The 16,117-nt window shown below is 42.7% G+C and overlaps 1 pseudogene; it reads left to right on the top strand.

Annotated features, from left to right (window-relative positions):
* Positions 1-15,713, top strand: part of LOC122931750 — a 38,763-nt pseudogene extending 23,050 nt beyond the window's left edge.
* Positions 15,714-16,117: the final 404 nt, after the last annotated feature.

The raw sequence follows: 16,117 nt of genomic DNA, 5'->3' as shown, positions 1-16,117 counted from the left end.
TCTTGTTTGCTTCATTTCAAATCAATTGTGGTGTATAGAGCCAAAAATGTTAGAATTGTGTCAATGTCCCAATATTCATAGACCTGACTGTATATAGGCTCTCTGCATTCTTGAAATAACTGTTTTTTAACGTGATTCACCACAAATAAATTTGGATCGAATAGAATCTTTGTGGAAAATTTGTCGAACCGAAAGAATAATTTTTTGGGGAAATTCGCTCATTTAGTAGGCTGAAAAAGGAAATCTGTCCATGCACTTCAGCCTGTTATCCTGAAAATTGATCCAGAGGAAGGCAAAGAAAACCTATGAGGTAGAAGTAAATTTTCCCCATTTTAGGGGAAAAATTCCTTCCTGACTCCAATCAGACAATTAGAATAACTCCCTAGATCTATCTCTAGTAGCTATAGTCTGTAATAGTATTACACTCCAGAAATACATCCAGGCCCCTTTTTAACCACTTCAGCCCCCCTAGCTGAAACACCCTTAATGACCAGGCCACTTTTTACACTTCTGCACTACACTACTTTCACTGTTTATTGCTCGGTCATGCAACTTACCACCCAAATGAATTTTACCTCCTTTCCTTCTCAATAGAAGAGCTTTCATTTGGTGGTATTTCATTGCTGCTGACATTTTAACTTTTTTTGTTATTAATTGAAATGTAACAACATTTTTGCAAAAAAAATGTAATTTTTCACTTCCAGTTATAAAATGTAAAAAAAAAAAAAAAACGACATCCATATATACATTTTTCGCTAAATTTATTGTTCTACATGTCTTTGATTAAAAAAAATGGTTTGGGTAAAAGTTATGGCATTTACAAACTATGGTACAAAAATATTTCTCTCACCCAGCATGGGTATATGTAAAATGACATGCCAAAACACATTCCCCAACTTCTCCTGAGTATGGCGATACCACATGTGTGACACTTTTTTGCTGCCTAGGTGGGCAAATGGGCTCACATTCCAAAGAGCACCTTTCGGATTTCACAGGGCATTTTTTACAGATTTTGATTTCAAACTACTTCTCACGCATATGGGCCCCTAAAATGCCAAGGCAGTATAACTACCCCACAAGTGACCCCATTTTGGAAAGAAGACACCCCAGGTATTCCGTGAGGGGCATGGCGAGTTCCTAGAATTTTTTATTTTATTATAAAGTCTCATATTCCACTAACTTGCGACAAAAAAATAAAAAATTCTAGGAACTCGCCATGCCCCTCACGGAATACCTGGGGTGTCTTCTTTCCAAAATGGGGTCACTTGTGGGGTAGATATACTGCCCTGGCATTCTAGGGGCCCAAATGTGTGGTAAGTAGTTTGAAATTAAAATGTGTAAAAAATGGACGGTAAAATCCTAAAGGTGGTCTTTGGAATGTGTGCCCCTTTGCCCACCTAGGCTGCAAAAAATTGTCACACATGTGGTATCGCCGTACTCAGGAGAAGTTGGGGAATGTGTTTTGGGGTGTCATTTTACATATACCCATGCTGGGTGAGATAAATATCTTGGCAAAAGACAACTTTTCCCATTTTTTTTATACAAAGTTGGCATTTGACCAAGATATTTATCTCACCCAGCATGGGTATATGTAAAATGACACCCCAAAACACATTCCCCAACTTCTCCTGAGTACGGCGATACCACATGTGTGACACTTTTTTGCAGCCTAGATGCGCAAAGGTGCCCAAATTCCTTTTAGGAGGGCATTTTTAGACATTTGGATCCCAGACTTCTTCTCACGCTTTAGGGCCCCAAAAAAGCCAGGGCAGTATAAATACCCCACATGTGACCCCATTTTGGATAGAAGACACCCCAAGGTATTCAATGAGGGGCATGGCGAGTTCATAGAAAAAAAAATTTGGGGCACAAGTTAGCGGAATTTTTATTTTTTTTTTTAGTTTTTTCTCACAAAGTGTCCCTTTCCGCTAACTTGGGACAAAAATTTTAATATTTCATGGACTCAATATGCCCCTCACGGAATACCTTGGGGTGTCTTCTTTCCAAAATGGGGTCACATTTGGGGTATTTGTACTGCCCTGGCATTTTAGGGGCCCTAAAGCGTGAGAAGAAGTCTGGAATATAAATGTCTAAAAAATGTTACGCATTTGGATTCCGTGAGGGGTATGGTGAGTTCATGTGAGATTTTATTTTTTGACACAAGTTAGTGGAATATGAGACTTTGTAAGAAAAAACAAAAAAAATAACAATTTCCGCTAACTTGGGCCAAAAAAATGTCTGAATGGAGCCATACAGGGGGGTGATCAATGACAGGGGGGTGATCAATGACAGAGGGGTGATCACCCATATAGACTCCCTGATCACCCCCGTCATTGATCACCCCCCTGTAAGGCTCCATTCAGACGTCCATATGATTTTTACTGATCCACTGATACATGGATCCGATCCGCAAAACACATACGGACGTCTGAATGGAGCCTTACAGGGGGGTGATCAATGACAGGGGGGTGATCAATGACAGGGAAGTGATCAGGAAGTCTATATGCGTGATCACCCCCTTGTCATTGATCACCCCCCTGTAAGGCTCCATTCAGACGTCTGTATGTGTTTTGCGGATCCGATCCATGTATCAGTGGATCCGTAAAAATCATACGGACGTCTGAATGGAGCCTTACAGGGGGGTGATCAATGACAGGGGGGTGATCAATGACAGGGAAGTGATCAGGAAGTCTATATGCGTGATCACCCCCTTGTCATTGATCACCCCCCTGTAAGGCTCCATTCAGACGTCTGTATGTGTTTTGCGGATCCGATCCATGTATCAGTGGATCCGTAAAAATCATACGGACGTCTGAATGGAGCCTTACAGGGGGGTGATCAATGACAGGAGGGTGATCAATGATAGGGAAGTGATCAGGAAGTCTATATGCATGATCACCCCCTTGTCATTGATCACCCCCCTGTAAGGCTCCATTCAGACGTCCGTATGCATTTTGCGGATCCGATCCATGTATCCGTGGAACCGTAAAAATCATACGGACCTCTGAATGGAGCCTTACAGGGGGTAGATCAATGACAGGGGGGTGATCAATGACAGGGGGGTGATCAGGGAGACTATATGGGGTGATCAGGGGTGATCAGTGGTTCATAAAGAGTTAATAAGTGACGGGGGGTGTAGTGTAGTGTGGTGTTTGGTGCTACTTTACTGAGCTACCTGTGTCCTCTGGTGGTCGATCCAAACAAAAGGGACCACCAGAGGACCAGGTAGCAGGTATATTAGACGCTGTTATCAAAACAGCGTCTAATATACCTGTTAGGGGTTAAAAAAATCACATCTCCAGCCTGCCAGCGAGCGATCGCCACTGGCAGGCTGGAGATCCACTCGCTTACCTTCCGTTCCTGTGAGCGCGCGCGCCTGTGTGCGCGCTTTCACAGGAAATCTCGGCTATCGCGAGATGACGCACGGATGCGTCCAGGAGAAGTAAATCAACCACCTGCCGGACGCATCCGTGCGTTAGGCGGTCGGGAGGTGGTTAAAGATATACAAGCTGTTCCCCGATAGGTCGACTAGTATCAAGGTTACAAAATGTAACCACAGTGGCTACAGTTACTGTGACATCATCAAAGAAAGGTCTTATAAGCTCCGGTCACGCCCTTCTCAGCAGCAGACTGCCCGGACCCCTGAAGACACCAAGTTAATTTGGCAAAACATGTCGGGGGCAGAGTGTTATAATGGATGTTTTTTAGACAGTTTATGCCTGCGATTTAAAAACTATAATCCACAGATAGCGCCAGTCAGATAGGAAGGACCTAGAAAAATCTATTTTCCTTATTATATATTCTATTTATGGAGGACCTATCCATTTTAACATTCCATATTGAGTTAAAAACTCCAGCCAACAACTTTTATTGTGAACAGTCTAAACTAACCTGATTCTCTAAAGACTTGAAGAATTATTATATTCCTGGATTATTAGGGGCAGAACTATTAAATATAATCAGATTTGTTAACAACCTTTAAATCCTCTACCTGTTGGATGTTCTTCTATTTGAGTCACTTGACAATTACCTTTCTTATGAAAATCACCAAAAAATAAATACCATAAGTATCTTGAGTGGAGTTATTCGTATAAAGCTACCACACAAGTAATTATAATCAATTAATCGTTTATTAGACATCCGTTTACAATACATTAGTAAAAAAAAATACAAAAAGCAGCAGCCATGGGAACACAGAAGTGTTAAAGAAAAATTAAAAACAGCCGCCCAGACTGGGTCAGTAAGATATGTGACTTTATATACTCTTTCCCCTCAGCAGCCTCATTCTGTAGGGGTGCACGAAGGCTCACACCGCTGTGCACGGATAGTGCTTGCGGTGCATTGTTATTGATATCCTGTGTGCACTTTGCTATGTGAGCCCCACTTATCTGATGCTGCTTAAACTGTGGGTATACTAGTCCCTCATGGTCTGGAGCTCACTCTGTTTTTAATTTTTCTGTAACACTTCTGTGTTCCCATGGCTGCTGCTTTTTGTAATATTTTTTACTAATGTATTGTAAACGGATGTCTAATAAAAGGATTAATTGATTATAATTACTTGTGTGGTAGCTTTTTGAGCGTGATAGGTGATATACCTTTCTTATGAAGCAAAATAATTAATCCTCCTCTTCACCTGGTTACACGGATCCCCCTCGCAGAGCTCACCCACATCTGACATAATGTATCCATCTCTTTCTTATTCAAATATTTCTCCTATAATAATGTATATGTGCTCCCAATCTATGTAAATGCCTTAGTATTTTGTCCCTCTTAATAGGAGTAGATAAACCTTTAATATTCCAGGATATTATTCCTAACAGTCCCAAAGTCACACATATGTTGTATGTTCTTTAAAATCATCCAGAATTGAAGGTCTCATATTAACCATTAATATAAGCTTTCCTAACCTTCCTTTTCAATCTTCTATCTCCTCAAAATACAATTGTAACATATCAAATACCCTCTATAAAGAAATCCCTTAATTTTGCAGAAGCATGAGATATAACAAAGAGAGCCAGAAAAGAAGAAAAAAACTAAAACACATCTCTGTGATAAAAACTCCTTTAAGTATGTATTATTCCTCCTCAAATCCGTCATGGTGTATAGTATAACTCCCGTAATCCTTAAGTGTTAAAAAAAAACATGTGATCGGTCCTTGACTAATATACTGTATATTATTCATACCATTATATATTGTACCTTTCATACACAAAAAAAGAAGAAAAAAAGCTTGGTCAGTAAGGCCCCAAACAGGCTGGTCACTAAGGGGTTAAGTAACTGATAAGCGCTACTCGAACTTAGAATACATTGTTAAAAATGTAAATAATATATATATATATATATATATATATATATTTGTGGTCAGGGCGACGGTCCCTGGACGAAGGTGCTAGCGCCGACCTCTGGCTGGTTAATGCCGGAAGCCTGTAACGAGGATAGGCCTAAAAGGGGCCAAAAAGTAGACACAATTATACGGACAGATACTTATGGTACCGTTACAGGGCAAGAGCACAGAAAGCATTACGGATCTTTGCTTGAGTATTTGGAACGTATCTAGCAACACATGACGACCTCCAGCGCCCCACTCACCCGATGACATGAGGAGTCATCTGGTGCCTAAATGCCGCAGAGGCCGCCTCACTACGAAAGAAGTGTCCCGAGATGCCCTTCGGGTCCTGACCTGACCCCGCCACTAATGAGCGCACATGAGACCTGAACTGGGGCGTGGACAACGGCCCTCCTTTGAAGGGAAGTAGGGGACTATCTGCTGCCGCCGCCTGCAGGGCCACAGACAACTGTTGCAGCACCTTGACCGGGCACCAGTCATTGTGCGAGGGGTAGAAAGAAACCAGGGTTGGAGGCCCTGTCTGAGCGCTCTTGGTAGACGGAATGCTCAGTACAAACAGGTCGTGATGCCAGGTCAAGTGCTGCTACTGGAGATGACGGATGTTCCGGACGGAGGCGGTGAATTCCCCCGGACGAAGGAACCCGTAACACCCTAGGTAAAGGGCGGCTTTAATGATGGTGCTAATCAAGGGCCCAAAAAGATCACCATCCAGAGCCAAGGACAACTGCCTGAACAAGGAGCCGGACATCGGTTGCCGGACCACCCGCCTACTTGCACCGGCTTTCTCAATGCCCCGGAGCGTGGCCTTGATGGCTTGCGATGTAAAGAAAGAGATCCGGGCTGGATTGTCCAACGTGAACTGATGTTGCACCCCCGCCAAATACAGGCGGATGGTATTGTGAGCGAGTCCGAGGTTGCCATGGCAATGCGCGATGAAGGCCATAGTGAATGACACGTCATCCACGTTGCCCTGTGGATGCCTCTCGGCAAATTTTCTATACAGATTCCAGCCCGTACGATAATTCCTGACTGTATTTTCAGACAGACTCTGGTGCGACAGGTCCCTTGCTCTGCTGATCAATGATGTTAGTCCCACACCAGGTCGCTGTATGCCGGAACGGCTGCCCCCGCTGCGACTGCGAGTGGCATGTTCAGAAAGAAGATATCGACGTTAAACCAGGACAGCGCATTAGCAGCAGTATTCTTGGAACCCTGAATGTAGGAGGAACACCACACCTGAGCAAAACAGGAACCCCACACCCGAGCGAATCAGGGAACACACCAGACCTGAGCGATTCAGGGAACACACCAGACCTGAGCGAATCAGAGAACACACCAGACCTGAACGATTCAGGGAACCCACCAGACCTGAACGATTCAGGGAACCCACCAGACCTGAGCGATTCAGGGAACCCACCAGACCTGAGCGATTCAGAGAACACACCAGACCTGTGCGATTCAGGGAACACACCAGACCTGAGCGATTCAGGGAATACACCAGACCTGAGCGATTCAGGGAACACACCAGACCTGGAACATTACCCCTAAGTGACTAAGGGGAGGCAGACGCCAGAGTGATTCAGGGAACCTGAACCCTGAGCCACTGAGGGAAGACATGACACATGCGATTTTGGGAACATGACATCTGTGAATTGGAGAAAACATAACCCTGAGTGATTCAGGGAAGACATGACACCTGTGACTCTTGGGAACATGACACCTGTGATTTGGAGATAAACGTTACCCTGAGCGATTCAGGGGAGACATGACACATGCGATTATGGGAACATGACACCTGTGAATGGAGAAACATAATCCTGAGCGATTCAGGGGAAACATGACACCTGTGAATTGGAGATAAACGTTACCCTGAGCGATTCAGGGGAGACATGACACATGCGATTATGGGAACATGACACCTGTGAATGGAGAAACCTAACCCTGAGCGATTCAGGGAATACTTGACATCTGTGATTCTTGGAGACATGACACCTGTGATTTGGAGAAAACATAACCTGAGAGATTCAGGGAAGACATGACACATGCCATTCTTGGGGACATGACACCTGCGATTTGGAGAAAACATAACCTGACGTAACATTGCCTGAACGCTTCAAGCAGACGTACCACAATAAACAAAGCGACAACCTGGACGTTCCAGGCAGGACCACGTGCCACCGGCGTGGCAGACATACTTTGCCTGAACGCTTCAAGCAGACGTGCAACAGGAGACAAGTATGACAACCTGGACGTTCCAGGCTGGACCACATGTCACCGGAGTGACCAACATAATAACGCCTGAACGCTTTAAGCGGACGTACCACATGAGACGAAAAAGACACCCTGGATGATCCAGGCAGGACAGTGTGCCACTGGAGTGGCGGACGTAACATTGCCTGAACGCTTCAAGTAGACGTACCACAATAAACAAAGCGACAACCTGGAGTTCCAGGCAGGACCACATGCCATAGGAGTGGCGGACGTAACATTGCCTGAACGCTTCGAGCAGACGTACCACAATAGACAAAGTGACAACCTGGACGTTCCAGGCAGAATCATGTGTCACTGGGGTGGCTGACAGAATAGCGCCTGAACGTTTCAAGCAGACGAGCAACGAGAGAGAGACGAGTATGACAACACGGACGTGCTAAGAGGTACAACATGCCACCGGTGCAGCGGACATAACATATGGGAGACGTGTGAATGTGCCTGCGGCCCTTTTTTTTTTTTTTTGCCACTGAGAGACAAATGCAACATAGCTTGAACGCTTCAAGCAGACGTACCACACACAGACAAAGTGACAACCTGGACGTTCCAGGGAGAGACCTGAGACCTGGGGTGGCCCACAGAACAGCGCCTGAACGTTTCAAGCAACGAGCAACGGAAGACGGGTGTGACAACCTGGACGTGCCAAGGGGAACCACGTGCCACTGGTGCGGCGGCATGACATGGAAGACGTGTGACCGTGCCTGCAGCCAAACCCCCGTGACACATACCAAACCCGTATGTGACTCCGGACGTGCCACCTACTTGTAAGTAAGGAATCCTGGAATGGTGAGAGACGTCAGATAACCGACCAGAACACAGCCACTGAAATATGATGACGCATTACAACAATGTAACAGGTAAGGAAAAAACCCTGCCCCCTTTATTTTTTTTTATTTTTTATTTTTGCAGGGCTAGCCAAGCTCCCCTGCTGGAGCCACAGGCCTGCCACCGACGCAGGCAACTGCTGCTCCAGCACGGGGCAGCCTCAGCAAGCAACAATTCCTTGTGATAACCTAACAACTGACCAATGCATACATGCTGGAACCACCGGATCCCTGTTGGATCCTGTGGTACTGAACTTAATGTGACAACCTGGTGCTTGGTCATAACTAGACATGCCTGGTAGGGTAGCTCTGATGTGTGCCTCTCTGCCCAATAGCCACCGGAACTGCCTGCTGCTGTGTACATGCCTGTAATCCCGTGCCTCCGACAAGCATGCCCGCAGATCCCCCGGCCCCCATGTACTGTGCGTGCGCTGCCGGGGGCGGAGCCGCCGAGCGCGCCTAGAAACCGGCACACGCAGCCGCCCCCCGGAACACACGCCCGCACATGACCGGCCGGCGGAGGCCTGCTCCCACTTGCGCTATTTATATTGCCCCCAGCAGAAGTGCGGTGGACCCCAGACCTGTGACTGTTAAGGCCGTGGAAACAACACATGCTTCAAGCTGACATGACGATGAAGTGAGGCGGGACCACGGCACTCCCCCCCAACGTATGTACATTGCTCCCGCAGCGGGGTAAGGACCCGACCAGCGTGCGCTCGCCAATGCTGCCGATGCCCGGCACCGGATCCCCGCTTACCTGACCCGTGTGAGATGCTGAAAAACGCAGACCTAATACTTACCCAGACCGAGCTTAAAGGAGCGGGACGTGCAGAAACCAGACGTGACCGGAAGTAACAGGTACCTGGCTGCACGTCCCGTCCCTTGCACTCCGTGGGCTTTATAGCCAAGGGGCGGGCCTATGCCCCTCCCACAAATACAGGCTGCACGGCAGCCTTATCTACATATATATAAAACATTTTTTGGGGAAAAAGCTTTTTTTTTTGCAATTACTGTATATTGTTATAAGTAATATAACAGCGCTCACCTGTCCACCGCCTGGGAAGCACCGAAGTGCCTGGAAAACCGCATGCTTGTACAAATCTTTACATGTTTGGGAGTTTCTACCTCTTGAGAAATAAAGGCTGCCATTTTTATTGGGAAACTGGATTTCGTCTTCTTTTTCTGAATTATAATGTTACGTAACAAAATAAAAAAAATACAATATATATAATTGATATCACTCACGTGTCAATACCCATACAATAAAATTACAGTTTTTTTTAAATTACAGATGTAAACAATGTAAAACAAAAATGCCCGCATTGCTATTTTCACTTCTTTACTCCCAAAAGAAAACACAGTAAAAAGTGATCAAAAAGTTGTGTGTACCCTAAAATGGCACCAATGGAATCTGCACCTTGTCTCACAAAAATAAACCCTCATGCAGTTTCAGTGATGGAAAAAAAAAAAAGAGTTTTTTCACTTGAATGTAGGGGTACAAAAAATTGATAGAACTTGTGATGAGCCGGCTTGTGATGAGCCAGATATTTTTCGTGGACATACCCTTCTTCTTGGCTTTGGACTGGATGGACAGACTTCATTTCATATTCTTCACATAATGCAGTTTAGCACTTTTTATGGCCGGAATACCACTGTGGATGAGCTGGATGATGCTGTCTCTTTTTTCTTTGGAAATCTTCTTCATGGCTGCTCCTGGATTCGAACCAGTGACCTTTTGCTCAGGAATCAACCTAATCACACACTGAGCTATTAGAGAAAGTGAAAACAGGTTGCAATTTGTAGTATACAAAAAGTCCTCAGACTGGCCGGGAGGGGGTTCACTTGTACCCCTGTGGGCCAGTCAGAGTCTGACTGTGAGCACAGCAGAAACATCTATAATGAAACAATGATCATATATGATTTTGTTCTATAAGTTGATCACTTGTTATGAAGAATCAGATATTTTCATGGACTAAAGACTATAAAAATGGACTCAGAGGTGTAAATGTCTCCTAATGAAGGAATAAGTACAGTCAGATAAAATCTAAGCAGGTGACCAGAAGAGGTCTACAGTCTCTGAACCTGTGATGAAGCAACAGATATATGAGAGCCCAGTGAGGATAGCCTGAAAGTGTATCATGGTGATGGCCACAGGTGATTTACACAGCAGACAGTGTGGACCTTCTAGTGATTGTGTCATGCCAAAAATATATATAAAAAAACCGAATGTGATATTAAATCTGTAATTTGTCTGATCAAACATAAAAATAGAAATGCAAAAACACAAATGCAATCGCACACTGCAACCAGCACTCTGCCCTGCCTCTATGCTGGATGTTGAATGAGGCATTGGTGTACATTTTGGCCAAAGCGTAATAAGCCACTCACCATGTCAAGGTCGCCTTTCATGAGTGGTCCCTAACACTAGTTCCTACCTGTTGTGGGACACAACAGCCACACAAAGTCCAGGGAGCGCAGGTACAGCATGCACGCCAAGCACACTCTGCTTTTAACCCCGTCCTGTGCCATTACAGCTTTCATCGGATCCAGGGATGCAAGTACTGACATGCATGCTGAGCCCACTATATACTTCTCCTGGAGCCAAAATGGCTACTGGTAGGTGCTAAATAAGCAGAATCAGTTTTATACTGACTTTAAAACCAGCCGCCAGGGCAAATTAACTGGTCAGGTGTGCATGGCTGCATGGAGATCGCCACGCCTCCAATATATACTACAAAGAAAAAAATGTGGTGGGTTTCTGGCGTGTATGCTGTACCTGCGTTCCCTGGACTTTGTGTGGCTGTCGTGGCCCACAACAGGTAGGAACTAGTGTTAGGGACCAGTCATGAAGGCGACCTTGACGTGGTGAGTGGCTTATTACGCTTTGGCCAAAATGTACACCAATGCCTTATTCAACATCCAGCATAAAGGCAGGGCAGAGTGCTGGTTTGCAGAGTGCGATTGCATTTGTGTTTTTGCGTTTGTATCTGTATTTCGCCATAGCAATAAGCACCTGCATACAAGGAAGTGCGGGCTGAAACCCACCATAAAAATAGAAATTTCTGTGAATGTAATAATTGCTACTAAATTATTTTCATGGAACAGGAACATTTATACTTGGTTTTGTTGTCAAGTTTCTGTCAGTAAATTGTATTGTTTAGAACTGAAAAGTGTAAGCCTGACAACCTTAAAACAACAAATACTCATGTAAAGTTGTCATACATTTACTAGTTGTAATCTGTACGAATTATGAACCTTTGAATATTGAAAGTCTTCTGACCTATTATACTTGATGCAATATGAAGTATTTCATATATGTGAATTATAGATGGAGAGTCATATGATTGCATGTCTGGATGGAATGTATCCTATCAAGATGTAAAATGCTCATTGTTTACACTGATTATCATATGAAAAGGTCTCGGAGTATCCCAGGAACTTCTTACAGATGCTAAATAGGAGTGTGAACAATAGGTCTCTACCCTGCAAATACAATGTGTGAATGAAGGACCATCTCAGGAGGCTAGAAAATGCTAAACTGGTTGATAAGGAGGAGGCACCATTATTCTTCCATTTTATATGGTAATGACAGAAGTCACATAGGATGATGAAAGATTGCATTGATTATGAAAATGAGACTGGGTGTCTCCTGAGGGGAAGAGGAGGAGCTGATAGCTATAGCCACCCAAGGGGTATAAAACACCAAACATGGCTTAGAAAGCTGGAATTCACCAAGTGAATATACTCAGTTCACTGACTTGCTGAGGAGAAGACACTGAGTGTCAAGTCCTGAGTGTGGGTGTAGAGTGCATGTCTGGTAAGTGTCACTGAACTGACTGTAAGTGGAAGGAATTATAAGATATTGTAATCTGTGCTGTGTATAAGAAACAGTGGGGCAGAAGTATTAACAGGTTTGTCACTAAAATGTGGCTAATAATGTGCCAGGTTTGTTAGAGTATATAAAGTGCACCTCATTTACCAGCCTGATCGCCAAAAATAATAATTTTGTGCTCTGCTCGACTCACCGAGTCTCAAACAGTAGGAAGGAATTGTGCTGTTTTTGTCCTGCCCTTTGTTCTAGTAAATTCTTGTCTCCATTTATGAAAATTCTAGTTGCAGATATTTGGTGCACATTATTTCAGCTTCAGTCTGCTATAAATGTAGTCATTTTTATCTTGTTCTGAAATCCCGAAAGGTTGGTTAACATTTGCAAATATGTCACAACATTCTCTGCAGACTCGTCCTGTTAGCCGCTATAACCACTTAGGTTTGATTTGATTTTACTGCACACATTTCTTTGCCATATAAACATTTAGCTCCAGATTTCATTTTAAAATCTTTGGGAACTAAAAAATAAATAAATTGTAGGACACACAAGCTTTTTTCTTTTTGCTTCTGGTGCATTTATTATTTAGGTGGCATTTTTTCTTGCTTGCTTCCTTTTAAAAGTAAGACATGCTGAATTAATTATTATTTTTGTGTGTGATATTTTTACACCTATTTCACTGTATGGGAATAAAAGCATCAGAAAAAATAGCACAAAAATGCCAGAAAAGCGCATGCAGTAAAGTCTTTTTGGATCTGTTTGGAATGGTTGTCCCACTTTTTCAAACCAGTAGAAATCAACACATTTTAAATACCGCTGTTGGATAGTAAGATGATCCTTAGATCGCCAGAGAGTTGGCATAAAAAGCTTGTCAGCAGATAGAAGCCAATTACTGAATGAAGTGTGGAGTGGGAGCCAATAACAAACATGAACATCAAGTGAGCAAATTTATTTCATTTTAATCTATACTTGGTCCCAAAAATTTACTTGAAAGGGTTTTCCAGCTGGTAATTTACTAAAATTAATTTTGGAATTAGAGACCACACATAAATTGTGGGAAATGGCAGCGAGGCCAAGTGCCATTGTAAATATGGAATGTATCAGACAGCGTAGGGTTTGTGGACTATAGTAGTGTAAAGAAACAGATGAGATAAACGCAGGAGACAATGGAACATCTCTAATACTCTTCACAGAAAAATCCCATATACTCTGTGTAATGCTTCCTCAGCATCTGTTTCAAGCAGAACTGGTGGTGTCTTATATTTCTCGGAGCAGTAGACGGAGTATTAGACGACCTCTCCTTGCTCTGAACCAATAACAGTGTCTGATGATTTAGGCAGATTGTATTTAATACACTGGGGTAATGTGTTATTATGGGGACATTTAGGGCACGGAAATCGGAAATCAAGGTTAATATGGAAAATAAAGAAGCTTATGAATTTGCTAGAGCAAAATAATTTTTACTATTATATTTTTACTAATAAGCAACTGCATGAAGCTACCATTAAACATTGGGGATATTGGCAAAAAGTAGACATGACTTTAGCAACCAATGCCAGCTTGCTGCTGCCCATGCTGCTTCTGTTCTGTGGAACGCAAGCTTTGTATTAGATAGATACCAGTTTATCTTAATGGCTGCCGTGTAAACTACATTTCTAGATGTCTCAGCTGTTTTCTGTGGTGCTCATAGACATATTGAGATTTAAATTTGAAGTGTGTTATATGTCTGTTCACTGTTCACCTTTGTATACAGTGTGACTTAGTTGCTGGATATTGTGGTTCTGTATCTAGGGCTATGTTTCAGTGAGGCAGTGCATAACTGCCTCCTTTCTTTACATACTAGCCTCTATGAGAAGGGACACTATGGGGGTCCTTTGCTAAGCTGAAATATGACTAAATTAGACATTTTTCAGACACAAGAGTCAGCACAATGGTCAGCTGCACCACTATCTGTGACTTAACCCCACTCACTCTAGTTCTAAAATTATGGGCATGGCATGGGTGAGGAAGGGGATGGGCCATCCGTTTTAGGCATAGAAAATGGTCTTAATGTAAGACAGCTCGGGAGCTGTCTTACATTTAGACTGGTGCTGTATGCACCAAAGTGATAACTTAGGCAGATCCACCATCAGCTTAGGGCTTTATTAAGACCAGCGTCTAAAAGCCCTGGCTTAAAAAATGTACCTCTATGTCCAAAACATGTTGGCATCTATAGTGTTCTAGGCAACCTATCCTGCTCTGTGCAAAATTTCTCCATCCTGTTCTTCAATAAAGGATGCACAATTTTTAGTCTGTGTCTAAATCTGCTCCTCTTGTCTGTGTGTTCGTTAGTCTTATCATTTAGTTCCTCAGTTCTATCAGTGATGCTCTGTCTGAATTGTGTGGCCACAACTGGACTGTGTAACAGCTTTTATGCAACACTGTTTTCTTCTGACGTCTCTGTCAGGCTACTTTCACACTTGCATTGTTAATTCTGTTATTGAGATCCAGCAAAGGATCTAAACACCGGATTTAAATGGATCTGTTTTGATTTTATTTTTGTCTTTTTCTGGTATTGAGATCCTTTGCCGAATCACACTACCCAAAAAAAAACACATAAGTGTAAAAGTAGCCTAAGACTGTTTCAGATATCTTGAGAAGTCTGAACAAGTTCTAAGTCAATGTCTTTGTTTTTCTGGGTTTTAAAAGTTTAGATCCAACTCTGTATAAGTTTGGAGTGCATGTCTTTGTTGCTCTGGCTCTATAGATCAGCTGCCTTCAACCTAAATTCCAGCCTGGCTGTGTTTTCCAGTGTGAGGCACAATGGATCCACAAAATCTGTAACACTGTGGTTTTGTTGTCATTTTTAAGTCTCTCTTTGCTTTCTGAAATTTATGAAATCACTCAAAGTAATAATATATTTAATGCAAGTGCAAGGTGGTGTACGCCCATGTCTAATAAAGTAAAGTAAAAGTATTTTTTTTTGGCATGAAGATTTGACCTTTTAGTCACTTTTTAAAATCGAACTAATCTGTAATTAATTCACTCCACTTCTAAAAGTGGGGACATTCACCAATTGTCTCAAAATTTGGCCTAATGTCATCTGTGGGCATCACTTATGTCTCATGAAACAAAATTTGTATAGAAAATTCGATATGTCACTCATATTGTTTGTACAATTTGTAGATGTTTTCTCTGATAAGAAAACCACTTTACTAATTTGAAGAGGAAGACTCCAGTTTCTATTCACCTGGAGACTCCTAACTGGCACTTTCTACCAACAGTATAATGTGCTAAATAATATCTGATGACAAATTTCCTTTAATTAGTGTTTAGATTTTTTTAAAATTAGCAACAAATGCTAAAACTAAATCTAACCCTTTGCAGATTTCACTGATATAAGTATAGTTGATAATTAATGTTACTGAGATATTTCTTACACCTTTGCACTATTTCTTTTTTCAGGTAAAGACTGGATAACAGGTTTCCATAGATGTCTAATTGTATCTCCTTCTTATAAAGTAGAAGATAATACATCACAGATTGTCAATAATAGCACTGGACATAGACTGGGTGAAATGTCTGTGAGTTCTGAATATGGGAAAGATTTTGAAAATGAATCATACCATTATATGCGCAGGAACATTCACAAAGATGAAAGACCATATCCATGTTCAGAATATGAGACAACTTTTAATACGAAAATTCACACAGGAGAGAAGCCATTTTCATGTCCTGAATGTGGGAAGTGTTTTATCTACAAATCATATTTGTATAAACATCTGACAACTCACACAGGAGAGAAGCCATTTTCATGTCCTGAATGTGGAAAGTGTTTTAGTCACAAATCAACTTGTGATATACATCTGAGAA

This window comes from Bufo gargarizans, chromosome 3 (genome assembly GCF_014858855.1).
Source record: "Bufo gargarizans isolate SCDJY-AF-19 chromosome 3, ASM1485885v1, whole genome shotgun sequence".
Taxonomy (NCBI): Eukaryota; Metazoa; Chordata; class Amphibia; order Anura; family Bufonidae; genus Bufo; species Bufo gargarizans.
Note: the sequence above shows the minus strand (reverse complement) of the source record. Positions and strands in the feature narration are given on the sequence as shown.